This window comes from Haemaphysalis longicornis, unplaced genomic scaffold, assembly GCF_048455015.1.
Source record: "Haemaphysalis longicornis isolate Haplotype H1 unplaced genomic scaffold, Haemaphysalis longicornis Haplotype H1 scaffold_6, whole genome shotgun sequence".
In the NCBI taxonomy this organism is placed as follows: Eukaryota; Metazoa; Arthropoda; class Arachnida; order Ixodida; family Ixodidae; genus Haemaphysalis; species Haemaphysalis longicornis.
The window spans coordinates 45,801,744-45,807,960 of record NW_027526407.1 but is presented as its reverse complement, the minus strand read 5'-3'; positions in this window follow the sequence as shown (position 1 = coordinate 45,807,960).

The window sequence follows — 6,217 nt, the reverse complement described above, 5'->3', positions numbered from 1 at the left end:
AAGTGAAACAATCATGCATCCCCATAAAAAAATAAAGAACAAATTGGCGCCCCTCACTCTGTGAAGAAGGGTCGCCAGCGGAGCTGGGCGCAGTCCTAGCGGATAAATCAAACACATTGTTTTAAATGCATGATTCAGTGTACTTCTTAGCTCAATGAAACGTGGAAAGACTAGAGTTTTATTCAAGTGGACAAACATGGGGCTGTACGTTTCCCGCCCGTAGGAACTAATGTATTGAGAGCACACTAAAATTTCAAAATGTTGACAGCTTCACTCTGAACCCTTTCAGTCCCGACTTTTTTTTATCAAGCACAAAAATGGTTTCTCTGTGTTCTGCTAAATTCTACAGCTCCCCTAAGCCCATAAACTAAAAATAGAGGTGGTAGTGCAAGTAAATACTGATTTCTAATGAGGCCAATAATTGAAGAAATCTGGCAATTGAAAATGTTATTTTGAGCAGAAAAAAGTTTTTTTTTTGCTGTTTTCCTAAATTGTATTACACCATGAGCCTACAAGCAAAAGATGAGCTCCACAGTGCAAATATTTACAGATTTACAAGCCTGGGAATATAAGTAAGACCACTGGTTTTTTTAGCCTTGACATCATAATTTCGTGTTCACTGGAGCTTTATCTTCTTTGTAGCGTCCGGCTCCGTTAAAACTCTACAATGGGGATGTATATCGTAAAACTCACCCTTGAAGGACAATTCTCCCCCCAAAACCAGCAGTTTTGGTTTTGTTCGCTATACACTAGAGTGACTACAGCAATGTGATTTCATTTGGAATCACCGGGACCGAAAGGGTTAAGTATATAATTACAAGAAGTAAATGACACTCACCGTAATGTTAGAGTCGTCTTAGGGGCTAATGTTTTACATAGTTTGTTTCAGGATAGTTTTGCTGAAACAAGAGTTACGACCGTTTTTTGGAGTCTTACTCCCTCCGTACACGGCCACGTATTGACAGCTGCCGGCTATTCTGCAATGTTTAAAACTTCACTTGAACTTACTTGTGGCAGGCAAATTAACCTCGGCGCAATAATAGAGTATTCCTAGCGGCCAATTTCAGCATCAGTTTTTTTAAATACCTGCATTAGATCGGGAGCTACAGATCATTCACCAGGCAGTTGGCTTAGCCGCAAGATTCAATTTCGTCGACGCGACGTTTTACCCCCCCCCCCCCCCCCCCACCCCCACCTCCTTCGGACGCACGCAGTTTTAGAAGAACTGGTTGTTGGGCGAACTGGAGCATCTTTGGGGAACAAACACGGGATTTCGCACGAAAAAGACAACACATACAAGAAGGACGGGACACGCGTAAACTCACAACTAACTTTTATTGGACAGACCACACACACATAGGCACAGTTATTGTCATGTCGCTAATGCGCACTTAATACAAACCATAGCAATCTGTGAAAGCAGCTCAATCCCATTTGTACAGACACGGGTCAAGATACAGGAGCTCGTGTTTGTGAAGGAACACCCATGTGTCACTTACACGATCTTCTCCCTTCTTCCTTATATGATGGGCCGCTAGAATTTTCCGTGCCTTTGTGTCGCTGCACCTGCGCGGAACCCTAACTTTTTACATGTCTTTCGATTGCGCTTGTCCCGCCCCTCCTGCATGTGCTGTCTTTTTCGCGCAACCGCGTTTGTTCACCAAAGCACACAGTTTTGGTCAGAGCCTAGCCTATCCCGGGTTTGCTTTAAAAGGTGTTTTACCGTGCTAGTACTCCTTGGGGAGTTGAGCTAGTGGTCTTTGTGGAGTTGCGCTATTACTCCTTGTGGAGTGGGGCCGCTGTTAGAAGGACAAGCGTTTGAACTCCCGTTTGGCTATCGCATGCGGCTTGGTGTACGTGTAGACATTCGGGTATAAGATATGCCAAGACTAGCAGCTGCTTAAAAAGGACCTACGGACAAATCAAATGCCTGCTACAGGGGCCGAAATAAACTGTGGTGCATTTGTCAATGCATTGTCATTCAAATCGAGGTGTCTACTTTTTGTTGGACGATGTAGTTTGCGGAAAATCAGGGCTTCTACCAACATTTTTTAGTCTTTTTGAACAAAAAAATTGAGTCTAAGAGAACGCCTTCAGGAACCAAAATGTCGGGCAGCCTGAACAATGTCTTAGTTCTTCCTGTTGGATCATCGGCCTCCCCACGTTGAAATGAGAAGAAATGGCAGTGATTATAATTTCAAGTAATTGACGATTTTTTTGGGAAGCAAAGTTAAGGATACAAATGGAAGCTCCCAAACCGTGATGAAATCATGAAGAACCAATCCTACTTTGTTTGCTTCTATAACCTGAAATAAAGTTAAGAAGAACTTGCAAGGCGATTTTCCAATGGGGAACTCGCTTATTTGTGAGTGTTAAAAAGTGAGACAATCTTATTACGCCCATATTTCGCGGCACCCAAAGATACACTGGCTTTGTTCGAGCGTGCATGCAAAGATTCATCCTTAGAAAGTTACCGTTTGTAGATAGGTTTTTTTAATTCTAACTCAATATATCATTCACAGAATGAAAATTGCCACGCTGCAAATAGTCTCACACTAAAACGTTGATTTGTTCTTCTTCAGAGCACAGTACTTAACTACGTCTAGTACATTGAATGCGCTCCTCAACAAGGACTATTTTTGGGATTGCTCCCCATGCTGCAAGATTTCGTCGTCGGTGCGCTAGCAGCAATACACTGCAATTATGCAGAAATCCTTTTTGAAAGTACTGTATGCAAGTGAAAATGGCTGGATCAAAACTACCGGAAAATGAAAAAAAAGATCGCACGCTGGGTGCTAAGATTGCTAGCAATGGTCTCTGTCAGCATGTTTATTACAATGTAGTTCCCAGAAACAAGGGTTCAGCCTCGACACCAGAGACTCGTATATTGAGCTGCGATTCCTACTTTGGTTTCACAGACACTGCTGGTTATTACAAATAAAATAAAACCAAATGAAACTTTATTCAGCATTGGCTTTACAGATGCTGGGTCACAAAGAAAAAGTCACAAGGAACCGGCCTAGCTTGGCCTTTTAATACCCAGATATAAAAATGCAAAAAATAAATAATTTACAAGAATATCTGACATCAAAACAGAAGGCACAGGTAGAGGTTTTTCAGCAAATTTACAGCATATACGTATCAAATAGAGGCATTCATAATGTACAAGAATGTTGGGCATAGATACAGAAGGCACTTGTAGAAGGTATTCAGAAATTTTATAGCTGGGGTTTCGTTGTATACAGGGTGAAGAACACTACGGTCATAGTACTAAACTTTAACAGTCCATATTGGCACGTATAAGCGCAGTGTGACGATAGTTATAAAACGACATTACAAAGCTATACATGCGAGTAAAAATTATTGCCGGAACATCTTGTCAGGATAACACCTCCTGATGCAAGAAAACAATCAACAAACTAACCTATAAATGGTGGTAATATATTTTATTTCCTTCTTTTATGCGTCGTAGGGTGTCTCGTCTCCCGTGGAGAACTTTTTTGTAGATCCATTTTGATGCTCTACAGTGTTTTGTCACGATAATACGAGCCACTGTCGAGTGTTGCGAATACATTGGAGAAACCTTACAGGCTATACCGGCAACAAGTGGGCATGTTGCGAAGTGGTCACACTTATGTGGACATACGTGGAAACAGTACTCTTTCGTTTCGGTGTTTGCTGCCGTAAAGTGTATGGTATATCAGCAAGCAGGCAGGGATATTCTCTCCTTAGTGTACAAGTGTCTTGTCAATGATAACTGCTATGAATAACTGCTAACTGCCCTGTACCGAAGCATGTGCTTCCGAATACGTTTCCTTGAAGGGCACTAAAATTAGCAGAAAGGAATCAGCCGTTTGTGTCCAACCTCATCTTTCAGCACTCTCCCGTGCCAGTGAAAGTTTTGTCACCAGTTTGCGTCATCAGTAGCATAGAAAACGCTAATCACGAAGCGAGTGATCAGAAGCCTTCATAGGCCGGGCACAAATCCACGAAGAGGTAACCTAGGTAACCCATACAAAAAACAAAAAACCGCAGAACCTAAAGCAAATGATGGTAGAAAAACGACGATACAAGCCGCTGAAACAAGATACAGTCACGGAAAGATGAAATGCCAACACGAAATTACGAACCAGGGCAAGCGAAAGTGAAAAGCACTGTTTATGGAGGTCCAATAATGATGCGGTACTGGCATAGTTGGAAAGCCACATTTCTCAATTTTATTACTGTTATCAAGCCACGTGACAATTTGACCTCCATGGAAAGAAATTGCGCTGATTGTGTGTTCTGGTTCATATCTTCGTGATTGAGTTTCATTTCTAAATGGCTGTACGGCATTCAGTCATTGTTTTCCCTTGAACGCTTGCCTATGCCATCCCAGGCCCTCGCCGAGACATCAGCCATTTTTTAGCGTAATAGATTTTATCAATCAAATAAACAAAAACCCTAGTACGTGGAGCAAGCAAACAGTGACCATGCGGAAGTGCAAAACGAAGACCCGGAATAAAACCTGGGCTACAAAGGCCACATTGGCAGGTGAAAGAAATAGGCGACATACTGAGGGAATTACATAGCAGTGGAACAATAATCCTCGCCCCGAAAGGAAGGACGTCGGTGTTTACAAAGCTCTACATACGGAGAGGAAGCATAATCTGCGCTGCTACAATAACACCGCTGCACCCTCCACTTACCAAAGCACCGCACAGAGTTACCGAAGAATTGATTGATTGATTGTAGGGTTTAACGCGCCGACGCAACGCAGGCGATGAGGCGCGCCGTAGTGGAGGGCTCCGGATTAATTTTGACCACCTGGGGATCTTCAACGTGCGCCGAAATCACGAACACACGGGCATTTTTGCTTTTCGCCTCCATCAGAAAAGCGGCCGCCGCGGCCGGGAATCGAACCCACGACCTCGTGCTCAGCAGCGCAACGCCTTAGCCACTGAACCACCGCGCCGGGTTCGAGGTAGTGGCACTGATGCCACAAGGAAATGCACGGTTGGCCCCTGAATAATCGGAGAAACCTGCAGAATTGTTATTCACGGAACAAATTGAAAAAAAAAAACGCATTACCGAAACACTGCAAAAAGCTGTGGAACTTCAATCTGTTGAATAACGGAGCCAAGCGAGAATTATGGAAACAGCTTGCTGAATCTCCGAGCGCGCGAGACTGGGGAACGATTCCTAAATTGCCGATGCAACGACACGGGTAATGCGCTAATGCCGCCGTTACGGGAATATAAATAAAGTGTCCTGTGCAAGTACGTCGCATGTGCTAGGCAATAAGAGGTTGTTAGGGGTGTAACTGCCGTAGCACTACTCGAAATGACTGCCGAGCAAGCAATGTATCAAAACCTCGCCGAAATATTGGATAGAGCCGCGCCACACTGGAGTCTTACTTGCAAAAAGAAACAGAAAGTTAAACACGCGATGCAACCGTTTTATGGGGGAAACAAGGGGGCTATAGAGCTCGCGAGAACACGGCAGCGAGCGCTCCGCCAAGGCTTCCCCGGCTGCGAAAATTAAACAAAACAAAAAGCCAGCTAGTTCAGCATGACTGCCCAATTCGGACTCCGCTACAGGGGAATGGGACACTACGCCAATGCCAGATCCTGACACAAATGCGTGTACAGACGACCAGGGATCCCTGTACGTACACAAACTAGTGAGGCATCTTTATGGTCGAATGTTCGCGCAATGTTCGTATGTCCATATGCCATTGCCGAAGTTATTGGATGCTGTGGTTTAGCACATCGACAACAACTGGACGTTATGCAACTGCGCGTTTCACTCTGTGAATGGCCAATGGCTAGTGTTAGTCTATAGCTCAGCGCAGCATTTTCCAATGCATATATGGTTAGCAAACTCAGCAGAAGTTACTGAAATGCTTCAAAAAGTTCGGATGCATTTGGGTTTGCACCCAGTGCCATTAATTATCTAGCCGTTGCGATTACACTAACTTGGGCATGCCTAGGTCGCAAGACCTCATACGCGCATATACCGCGTTTAGAACTTGAGACATTTAGATTATAATTAGTTGCAATGGTTAGAAAAGATAGCGCTGAATAGTTGTGCGCCAGCACGTTCATACCGAACCATGTGTTTCTGGTATTTCAATATTAAGCCGTGTACTTATTTGGCTTCTCTTTGCTCGACTGGCTGCGTATGTTAGGCACTAATTCATGAGATTAGCTTACACACCTTACGTATGCTAATAAGC